This window comes from Microtus pennsylvanicus, chromosome 7 (assembly GCF_037038515.1).
Source record: "Microtus pennsylvanicus isolate mMicPen1 chromosome 7, mMicPen1.hap1, whole genome shotgun sequence".
NCBI lineage: Eukaryota > Metazoa > Chordata > Mammalia > Rodentia > Cricetidae > Microtus > Microtus pennsylvanicus.
In genome coordinates, this window is record NC_134585.1 from 63,558,346 (window position 1) to 63,570,911 (window position 12,566).

Consider the following 12,566-nt stretch of genomic DNA (forward strand, 5'->3'; position numbering starts at 1 on the left):
GCTTTTTACATAGGTATTTGCTGGTAACTGATGTGAACTCAGTCATATAAGAATTTGCTGATTGAATCATCTCCTCAGTGCTTATCACACTAATTTTCCTCCTATGGATAAATTTGGTAAGAGTTCAAGCATCAGGTAGTTATTGAACAAACACTCTAATCGTCTGGTATGATGCAATCAAAGATCTTTGCCTGTATTCCCTATCTGAAAGGAAAGCGTTCTACTACCCTTTAATAATTTCAGATGTTGTTATCTTCAGTTCCTTCTACAATCACCCATCTTGATTGTATAGCAGAACAATTTATTCAGGCATTTAAAATCCATATTTCTAGGCTTGGACCCTGATCTTGACTCAGGTTTGTGCTGGTTAGATGGCTAGAGATCAGGGGAGAAAGCACTCCAGACTGTTTAAAGTATCCTCAGAGGATTCTGTTTCACTTTCTGTGCTGAGGATGGCCAGAACTTGGCCTGTGTGTTCTGGAATGGAGATCATAGATCAGTGTGAGAAACAAGAGAAGGCTACACTCTTTCTATGTTAACATTGTTGAAATCTTTATTAAAATTCCATAGGGATTTTTCAATGTTGTCTCTAAACTATTTGCATTAATAATAGCTGGAATTCTTATTGTAGGTTCGGGTTTCTAAGCCTGGTCTTATATCAAAATCCTGATGTGAGCAACTTTAGAAAGTCATATCAAATAGTATACACATAGCAGATGAAAGTTATACACATAGCAGTTAGAAAATTGAAGACCGACGAGAGATTTAGGCACAGTCCAGCATTACTTGAGAGTTAGTTTCGCTTAATTATTCCTGAGCAAAAATGACTTTTGGTATAGGGAAAGGTGAATGGGTGCTAGTTTCTATAGATAAAGTACACTAAGGCTACAAAGAGAACTAAGCTCACTACTTCTCCATTCATAATAAAAATATACCCTGCTTCTTCCTTAGAATAAAAATCTGCCTTAATTTGTATAAGCCTTGTAAGAATAGAGGAACAACAACAGTATTCTTAGACATTATGGATTTGTTACCACGTTAATGAAAACCTGTAAATTTGAGCTGAATGTGACACAGAAGTGTGCAATTCTTGTTTTTATAAGTAAGAAGGAAACTGCTTGGAAAGCATGCAATTCAATGCCCTAGTTTTTGACAGCCAGTCTGGGAAAATGTCATACAGTGATGGCAGGGAAATTGCCAATCTCCTACAAAAGAAAACTGTGGAGGCTTAGAATGCACTGGGATGTGAAGACAGGAAAGCACTTGGATCTTCTACAGAAATGCAATGCTCTGCTGATCCCCCCCCTTCTTGTCCACATCAATCAAACACATTTCGTCAAAGCTGCTCTAATTTACTCTCTAACTAATCATGACTTCTGCTGAAATGTGGTCATGGAGATAGGGCTGGAAAACAAAATAACAATGGCAGTTTTAGTGGTTTTCCTTTCATTTTTTGTTTTAAATACATCTGACTAAAACATATTATTTCAGCAAATTTATCTACCTTTGCAGTGTCTTAGAGTTACTGTTATTGAGATGAGACACCATGACCAAAAGCAAGTCAAGAAGAAAGGGTTTATTTTCCTCATGTTTCTACCAGGGCAGAGACCTCTAAACAGGAGCTGCTGCAGAGGCTAGGGAGGAATGCTCCATGTTGGCTAGCTTGTCATTACCTGTTCAGCCTGCTTTCTTATGGAACTTAGGACCACCAGCTCAAGGATAGTACTACTACAATGATCTGAGCCCTCCCCCATCAATCACTTTCTGTGATTATGGCTGCCACAGGAGACCATGTTGATGTTTGTGGTCACTAATGACAATGAAGGCCATGTTGATATCTGTGGTTTGTGCTGCAGCCCTTAGTGTCTGAGGTCCATAGGGCCAACAGTGGCCATGGTGAGGTCCATGGTTCATGATGTCTCCAGAGACCATGTGGATGTCTGTGATCTGTGTAGCCTCAGGGAAGCCATGTGGAAGTCCATGATCCTTGCTGACAATGGCTGTTATGGGCAAGAAATCATCTGTTGCAGTAGTATTGATGACTCCAGACTTGTAATTGTGAATGAAAGATGTTGAAGACTTCTGCAATAACCTCTCTCACTCCCCACCCCCCAAGACTAAAGAAACAGTCTAGGCAAGAAAGCCTTTGAGGAAAGTCCATAAAAATTGTAATAAATATGAAGTATAGCTCTTCGCAGTGTTGGCTTCTAGTGGGGGCATGGGTAAGAACTCAGTTATCTTTAAGGGGCTGGCTACCGGAGTTTGATCATGCTCCAATGAACATATGAGCAATGCAAATTGTGTTTTTGGAGGATGGAGGGAAGAGGAGCACAGGGTGAGAGGGTGGGCCTGGGAGGAATGGGAAGCAAGTGTGATCAGCATGCTTTGTATGAAATTCCCAAGTAATCAATAAAAATACTAGATTAAAGAAAAGAAAAGAAAGAAAAAATGAAAGGAAAGGAAAAAAGAAGAAAAGAAAAAGGCCTCAGCTGAGTCTTATGGAGGCTTTCTCTCAGCTGAGGTTCCCTCCTTTCAGATGACTCTAAGCTGTGTTAAGTTGACCTAAAACTAGCTAAGACATACAGTAAATCCATTTGTCTCTGAAACACAGGATACGGTACAAATGTGGCTAGATATATGTATTCAACTACGGGTTCTTAACTTTCTGTTTATTAGTTCAGTTCTTGGCAATAATTTGGCAGGGCAGCCTTTTCTCCAGTTTAAAGAAGCCAGAATGAAAAACAACTATTTTTAAGTTCAACAATTGCTTTAATGCAACTATTCTTCATAGAACTTTAGCTCACAAATTTTAGATGGTTGGTTTCACTGAAATATAAAAAGTAATGTCCAGTATCTGGCCCCATCAGATCTGAATTGTGAACTACAATTTTAACCAAAGCAGCAAAATCAGGAAGCATACAAAGAAAACTGGTTACGTGGAAATTTGAGGTTCAATTAGAAATTTTTATTTTTTTTAAATTGTCATTACCTAAAGTGGGATGATGGAGTCTGTAACTTCTTCCTCCTGATGTTTACTCTGACCTCCACTTCATCACATTCTTTGCCTCTTGTCTACTTATATTTCATGGCTATGAGTCACATCTCCTTGGAAAAAAATCAAATCTCTTTTAGTGGAGAACAATTTTGTTTCTCAAAAAGGAAATGTTACTGAAATACATGAGAAAGCTGTTTGCTTTGTGGAAACAAAGATTCAAGTTGTTTTGGGAAACCTAACACTATGACGGGTTTTCTGTAGGAAAACCAAAGGAGGAGACAGTGTATAGACTCAAGAAACTTTGCTGAACAGAGTACATCCCATGCTTCTTCAGTGCAAATGAGGTCTTCCTTCAGTTGTTTTCTAATTTTCCAGCTCATATCCTGTCACTCGTTGTATGACACTGGCGATTCTAACAATGTATGCAGTATTTCTCTGTATACCAGGCTAGAATTGAATGAGGAAGATGTACTTTTCTACAGTCAAAAGTTGTGATTGTCTTGTAAAATGTAGAGCCATCATAGATGATACATCACAGATGATACAGGACTTTATCCAAAGAGAAAAAGGGCCCTTCAGATCTGTCAAAATTGTTGTCACAAGTGCCACCAAACAACATGGGAGACACATGGTTTTTCTGACTTTTCTTCATTCCTAACCTTTGTTCTTCTATCATTAACTTCTAGTTCCCAAAGTAGTTATATGTTACTTTATCTCTGAGCCTGAGTTAGAGTGTTCTCAGAGATCCAAAGTAGAGCCACAAGTGGTGGAGAATAAATAAATCAACATGTGAATGAAATTTGCAAACTGTTTTAGATTTATCTAATCACCAGAGAGTCCAAAATATGGACTAAAGTTCAAGTAATTTGCTTGGAAGGTGAATCTAGAAACTGAAATGAAAAATATCATTCAAAATACAAGGAAATGACATATCCAACATTAGAAGTGGAGCACACTGTGGGCAACGCGGACTCAATTGTTCCAGGACTTTCAAAGGCAGTACGTGAAAAACCCTTCACCGATTCCTTAGAGGTGTGACTGAGCTGGAATAAACATGTGCTAGCTTCTATCCATTGTTGAATTAGAACAGTTCTCAGGAGCAGATACCAACGTGGCACTTTCTGCTTTCTCTGGGCATGAATTGAATGTATCCCAGTGATGACAGAAAGCCTACTCTCTGAGTCACCACTCTCATGCAGGAACCAGTCAGACCTGAGTGAGAGCAGCAGGGAGACAGCAGCACCCTCCAGAAGCTTCACCAGAGAGCCCTTATTATGTTTATCATGACAAATGTATAACCCACCCACATTCCTTAAGGAAGAAGATATTTTTTTTATATTTATTTATTTATTATGTATACAATATTCTGTCTGTATGCCTGAAGGCCAGAAGAGGGCGCCAGACCTCTTTACAGATGGTTGTGAGCCACCATGTGGTTGCTGGGAATTGAACTCAGGACCTTTGGAAGAGCAGGCAATGCTCTTAACCACTGAGCCATCTCTCCAGCCCAGAAGAAGATATTTTTATTCTAAATCCAATTTGTCTGCCACAAAGTTCTTAAAACAAACAAAATGTTAAATTACTGCCTCGTAACACCACCAAGCCCAGTTCCTCTGTTTCTGTGAATCCCTTGAAATATTCAATTCACCATGTTGAAATAAACATAGAATAGCCTAATGCTTTGTATTGAATGTGTCCCTCTAAAATTTGTATGTTTCAACAGTATCACAAAATGTGACAATATCTAAAAACAGGATCTTCAGGAAATGTTGCCAAATGATATCATAGTGTGGACACCTCGTTAGACAGGACTGTGGCCTTGAAAGATGAAGTTTCCTTGTATCTATCGTATGATAACAAACAAAATACATTCTTTTGCAAGCCAGGAATGAGTAGTCTCCCCAGAACACAGCACTACTGGCCATTCCAGCTCCTGTTTCCAGCTTCCAGTGTTCTGGTAAGATTATTTACATCATTCATTCTATGGAATTGTATTATGGTGATTCAGACTGATTAAGTCCTTGTTTACATATGTTTTATACTGGAAAAATCAATATTATGAAAATTATGACTTAATTCTAATAAAAAAGTAAAAGAAGCACACAATTTATAATAAAATAATATGAGTTTCATTATTAAAGAAGATAAGTACAATAGAAAGAATAGTACTGAGCTATACATTTGTGATAACAGCAGATATTGGGATCCAGGGCGTAATTCCTGACAGCATCTAGGTTCTTAAGTACTTGAATTTAAATGAGGCATTGTACAGACACACAGGGCTGGTATCATGAACAGGGATAGTCTTTGAAAAGGTAGTAAAACCTTCCAAGCATGGAGAAGAGGACTGGGGCAGGAAAAATGGAGTTTAGTACCTCAAATAGCTCTATTCTAGAAGTCTTGGGGGTTTTATATCATTAACACAAAGATTTTCAGTCATTTGTACAGAGTGGGCTTTCTGTAAAATTCTCATCTTGTACATGTAGTTCTACAAACAGCTTAATGTATCATATATCTCATTAGCATCTCAAATCTCTGCCCAGAGGTGTGGGTTGAGTTTAATGTATCATGGGCCACCTTCAAACATCCAAGACTATTTCTCTTTTGTATTAGTTACTTCAGTCAGTTGTATTTGGTCCTGAGAAAGGGAGGGAGACAGATTTCTTCTTCTTTCTTTCTTGGTTGTAGTGGTTTGTGTGCATCCTTCAGAAATTGTCTCTCTCCCAACTCTTGCCTCACTGGTACCCGCTATAAAAACACAGTTTTAAGAGAAAAGAAAATATTTACCTAAATAGTGTTATAATCTTAGTCTTGAAAATGGAAATACAAGCTAATATATAGTCATGGTACATGAACTGCATATGAAAACAACAGTAAAATACAGAGTGACACAGTTCCATGTTGTTATATTTAATATTGTCTTCAGAATACAAATCTTGATGTAGTTACAAAGAGAGTAATTTGTTTTTACTGAGTAAGTTAATGATATTTCTGAAGAGTTGTGTGCAGTAAATGAATATCTATATATAAATATATAGATGTAGATATTATCAAACATATACATTATGAACTTGCATTTTCCACAAAAATAGGATTGCTAGTCATATATTGTTATTAGGCTGCAAGGCTATTGAGACCAGATGCTAACTCATAATTAGCACTGGTGAAAACAAGAATGGAAAATGAAGAATATTACCAGGTCCTGGTGGTCCTGTTACCTGCTTACTCTCCTAAAACACATGAGACAGTCCATGCTTGGGGACAAAAGAGAAAAGATTATCCATCTCCACAAAAAATATACTTCCCATTTTCAGAATAAAATGATATCATGCTCTATGAAGTGATGGGTGGATGATTCCAGCACTTGACAGTTTTTGTCCTAGGACATGGGAGGACATAGTCTTGCCTTACACTTCCCTTCAGAATCAGCATCAGAGCCTGCTTCCAGTATCCCTTTAGACTACCTTCCACTTTTGAGGCAGGTAGAAGTAGCAAGGCTTTGTGGAGGCCTAGCAAGGCAAGTCTACCTTCTTCTAGGAAAGATAACTATCTTAATAAGTCCATCTTTCAAAAAGTTTCTAAATATGTCAAGACAAAGTATAAATCATTCCTAAAAATATATCTGACACAGTGATATCTCTAGCCCTTGTCAACTCTTGCCCTTGAGGATGTTCTACACTATAGCCATCCCTTGGCCATTGTTTCACCTATGATGTGAAATACACTTAATTTTCAGTGGTACATTTTTAAGGCACATTGACAACCAGAGAGTTTAGAAGAGACGAAGATGATGAAAGAGCAAAAAGTGCTGGGCAAAAGTGGGGAAAGTAAATATTTAGATAACTTAGCATATAAGTAAATTGAATTTTAGAGAGGTCTGACATGACTTTTGATAAATTTATTATCAGTGGCAGCTTAGTTATAGAGTATTCACTGCCAAATGAGGGACCTTACATTGCTCCTAATATTTACATTAAGCACGTGTGTTGTTTGTGGTAGTATAGGCTGCCATAAATAGACACTACAAATTTTAGTGTTAAACATCACAAAATTATTTCTATACATTTAACTATCTGATCATTACTTCTATTAAGGTGTATGATTTTTTTACAGTGTTCTGAAAAGTGGATTTCATTCACATAGCTTGAAGCTTTCTATCTCTTCTGGCTTCCCTTGCACGACTTTTTCTGGGAGGTGTAAAGAACAGTCACCCATCTATACCGACCCCTGATAAACCAAGGAAATTTTATCTTGGTGAAAACTGACTTTACTAGGGTCCCATTCCAGAGCAGGAAACTCACAAAATTCTGTAGCACAGTCCACATGCCTCCTCGGGTAGTTTTCTACTTTTCATAAGGTCTTATCCCACAATGCTACATGCGGCTTGTGCAGGAGAGAGTGGTGGCTAGAATATCAGGTGTTACCCTCATCCGGGAGGTACTATATACCTAGCTACTCAGCTACCACCTCTGCTTTCCTGCTTATTTTCCTTCCATGACTCTGGGAAATGCGTCCTGTAGGTCATCACAGCATCTGCTTTATGGCAGTAAAGACGAGTCCTTTTTACAATTCCAAACAAAGAAGGGGTATTGTCTTCTAGAAAAGTGATGAGAGAAAATTTTAAGTATCTTTACAACAAAAACAGTAACTATAGAAAGTAATGAAAGTTTTAGTTTGGTTTTTCCATTCTCTCTCTGAATGCAAACATTATGATGCATATGATAAGTATTTTTAAAAAGAGAGACACATGTATATCCCATTCTGTTAATATTGGAATATTTTTGTTATAACTTGTTCATAAAAATTCTATTTTTCTTCTTCCCTGAACCTGTATATAGACTATGTTGTAATTGGATATGGCTAAGTTACCCAGTTCTGTTCAGTGGACTGTAGAGAAAAGAGATGGGCGATGCAATCTGGCCTGGTCTATTAAATACTAATGAAGGTTTTCTCATGACCTGTTCACCAGTTTGATATAAAAGATCCAGAAAAAGTTTCCTAAGTTTTGGGAAATAACAGAGGTAGAAAATGAAAGAAATGTGGATCACTGAATCACCAGGGCAATGCAATTTGTGACTTCCTTGAAATATTTCAGTATATTCCTTATAGAAATTAGCTCTATCTATCTATCTATCTATCTATCTATCTATCTATCTATCTATCTATCTATCTATCTATCTATCTATCTATCATCTATCTCTCTATCTACCTTCCTACCTACCTGTCTCTCTACCTACCTACCCATCATCTATCCATTTATTCTTGTATCGCTGGAGACTTGCATATGCTAGGTAACTTCTATTCTTCCTTTAAAAGTGAAACAAGTCATTCCTTCCTATATATTACAAATTGCATTTTCCTGAATACTTTGTGCTGACTTTTTAGTTACAAGTGTTTTTTTCTAATGTAAATTTAGAGAAATGCAATTGCTAGTTCTTGAGATGTACCAGCTTTAAAATTCAATGAATATTTTTGTACAAAAAAAAAGTTGCCTTGGAAACAACACACATGGATCCCACTAGCCAGAAAATTTCACCTAGGGTGAGCAGTAAAAAGGGACCTGGAAAGATGAGTCTTTTGGGGGTAGTTTTCTCTGCGAGTCCTGCTGTGAATGATTTAATGGATTTGGGGTGAAAACTGACCTCCCCAATCACAACAAGAGGGATGAGTTTTTCTCATTTTATTTTATTAGTGTTTCAAATTGAAATAGAATTATAACACTTCCCCCATCATTTTCCTCCCTCCAGAACTTCATTACTCTTCTTCAAATCCCTTTAATGTTCCAACTCTGGATAGCCTTTGACTCTGTTAATATTTGTTACATTCATATATATAAAACCTGTTGGGTCTGCTTGTTATTTGTTAGTATGTGGTTTCAGGGGCTGACCTCTCTGCATTGCAGAACCAATAACAGGACACACCTCTGGAAGTCTTTCTAATTGTCCTTCTCACAGCAGTCAATAGTCACCTGTATTTCTTTGTGTAAGACTCTTCTAAATGTTCCTCAATCCACATAACATGTCCATTCCATGTTTATGCAAATTTTCTAAAACAGACTGTTTCACAGTAGACTTCCTGGTATGTGGGATTTTACAATCTTTCTGTTTCCCATTTCTCATTGTTCACCGAACCCTACATACAGGAACTTTGATGTAGATGTGTCCATTGTGATTTCCAGTCATGGTTTCATGTGATAGTCCCCATTTGCAGTAAAGAGAAGCATCTTTGATGAGGGTGGTAGCCACACTTATCTGTGGGTAGAAGGATATGATTTAGAATGTAGTAAGAATAAAAAGCTGTTTTAGCAAAGTGGTGGGAATAGATTCTTTTCTAAGGTCAATGACATCACTATCCCAAATTTAAAATTAAAGATATTAAAATTCAGGAGGATTTCAGCAACCTTCCTAAGGACTCAGGATGTTTGAATGATTGTTCAGTTGTTGTCTGGTTTTAAAGTTAAGGTGAGTTGTTATGCTACTAAAATGTTTTTAATGAAAGGTACTCTTTCTGTTCCTACTTTTGTCTTAAGGACAATTTTTAGATTTTATTAACTTACTGGATCAGCTGATAACATCTCAATTTGACTTTCTCTCGTGTCGTAGCCAGTATTCTATTATTGTGAAGAGACACCATAACCTTGGAAACTCTTATAAAAGAAAGCATTTCATTGGTGATTACTTACAGTTTCAGAGATTTAATCCATTATCATTTTGGCAGGGAGCGTGGTGTCATTCAGGAAGATAAAGTTCTGGAGAAGAAACTGATAGTTCTACATTCAGGTCTGCGGGCATCAGGAAGAGACACTGAGCCTGGCTTGGGCTTTTGAAATCACAAAGCCCACTCCCAGTGATATGTGTTCTTCAACAATGCCACACCTCCTTAATGCTTCTCTAGTAGTGTCACTCCCTGATTACTTAGCATTCAATATGTAAGCCTATGAAGGTCGTTCTTAATCAGAACACAACACTCCTCTCTCTCTCTCTCTCTCTCTCTCTCTCTCTCTCTCTCTCTCTGTCTCTCTCTCTCTCTGTCTCTCTGTCTCTCTCTCTGTGCGTGTGTGTCTCACCTTTTCTCTCTCTTACTTTCTCTCTCTCTCTGTGAGTGTGTGTCTCACCTTTTCTCTCTCTTACTTTCTCTGTGTGTGTGTGCGTGTGTGTGTCTCACCTTTTCTCTCTCTTACTTTCTCTCTCTCTCTTTCTATCTCTGTTGTATGCCAAGTTTTGTGATTCAGAGGGCAGTGGAGAATGGGCTGTACTTTCTATCCAATTCATTTGAGATTAGGTCTTCTTATATCCTGAGCCATGCTGGTTGGTGGCTAGCAAGCCCCAGTGATCCTTCTGTCTCAGTCCATCACAGCCCAATACTTTTGGGGTTATAGAAGTGCTCGGCTACGTCCAGCTTTTGACTGGAGCTCTGGGTATTTGAACACAGGTCTTAGTGCTTGTGTAGTAAGTGCTTTTACTCTCTGAAGCCTATCTCCAGGCACATGAATTTTCTTGAACCAGGAATTACATTTTCTTTAAAAAATGCTTCTTGGGCTTAGCAAAAAAGAGCTCTGTCTGCTCATCAAGAGAACCCTAGGCTTCATTTCCAGCACCAGCATTGCAGCTCATGGTTATCCACACTATGAATACCAGTTCCAAAATATTCATCACTCTCTTCTTGCCTCCATGGGCACCAGGCATGCATGTGGTGGCCAGACATACATGCTGCAAAAACAACCCTAATACCTAAAATAATAAATTTTAAAAATTAAACAATATTCCCAAAACATGTAGTTTTGTGAGGCATGGGCAATCACTGTGAGTTGTGACTCAGAGAACATATATACATAGTGAACATGCAACATACACGGAGCAAACATACACACTGAACACACAATACAGAAAAACAAACAACTAATACATAGTACAACATACATATATATTGTACACATACTACTAATATGTATGCATACATAAGTATAGAAGACACACATTTACAGGTGGACATAGTCCTTTAAATGATATTTTATCACTCACATATTTCCCCCTTTGGAAAATTAAAGTACTCATGGCTGCACTTTTCTGGTATTTAAATTAGTCTACATAAAAATCCCAAAGTCACTCATCTTCCAGGCTTTGCTCAGTCTCCTTGGCAACCTCCCTAGCAACAGACTTCTTTAAAAAGGAATTGCAAGAAAGTTGCATAGGACCATATTCTTTGCAGTTATGTTAAGAACATTGGAAAATATAAAACAAAGTCCTTCCATCACAATATATACTGGCTACCCTCAGTCTCCTTCATGCAGTACCTTTGCTTTCCTGGGATCATTCAACCTCCACACATCCTCACAGCCGCCTCAATAAACAGACTATTATGTATCATTTTAGACTAAAACCCTCATCCCAATATCATTTATTTCCCTTCTTATGCAGCCCATATTTTGGCCAGGACTTCAATACCACCCAAAGTCCCTGGTGGTCTCTCTAGGATCACTCTCTCCTTTTGTAGTCCAGTTGCCAAGCCTTGCGGTTACTCTGGCCTGTCAAGGTCATACCCTTTGCAAAGCCTTGACATTTGCCTTGATCTTTCTTCCCTGCCTACAGATATTTAGGATGGATGCCCCTCCTGCATTCTGTGAGGTCCTCAGGCTTCATGATCACTATAACTGATCTGCATTCTTTGCAGTGGAGTTTGATTTTATCTAATGTTTCAGTCTTTTTGCTTATACATTTATTATTTAGTACATTTACATGAAGGGGAAAACATTTTCTTCACTATTATTTTTTTTCACATTATTTAGTATAGAAGTGGACTGAATAAATTAAATGGCTTAATTGCCAGCATTTCTCTGGTGCCTAGCATACATCAAGCTTTCTTGAACAATTTGTTTGCTTTGGGGAATACTAACAAAATGACTGACATTTATAGAGAATGAAGCCCAGTGCCTCAGTCATCCTGGAAGCAATCACTCATGCATTAGGGACATCCCAGATTTAATTTGAGAGCCAAATTGGGATTCTGGAAGACAGTTGAGTTAACTGTAATTAGACTGCGGAAGTGGGAAGGGCAATTTGTGCTGTTCTGCTCCTTGCTGTCATCTAGCCTTCACAGTCATGCATAAAACATGTTTACTTGGACTTTGGCAAAATGGAGCACACTGGAGTCAAAGGAAAAGACATCTCTAAGAGGGAAGTATCTGAGATTAAAGAACTGACTGCAGGAACTAGAGAGGCCTTTACAAGCAGAAGCAGAGTCTCTCATAGTTGAGATTTCAGTTCTCTTCTTTCTCAGAAACGGTGCTTGACAGAGAACATTATTTGACTGCATTATTAGTGATGCAGATTATTCTAGAGAAAATAAATGTGTTTAAGTTAATCAGAAGAGTGTCTCTAAAATTCATTTCCCTCTTTGCTCTTTAATTATCCCTTAAGCAACAACACTCTTGCATGTATCTAAAAATAGATTGATGTTAGGTCAGGAGAAACATATAGTAATTTGCTTGCTCTGTATTTCAACAGTGGCTCAGATTTGCACATCAGTGTCACAAAATAGATTTGCATATTTTTTCTATTTTAAAATCGCATAT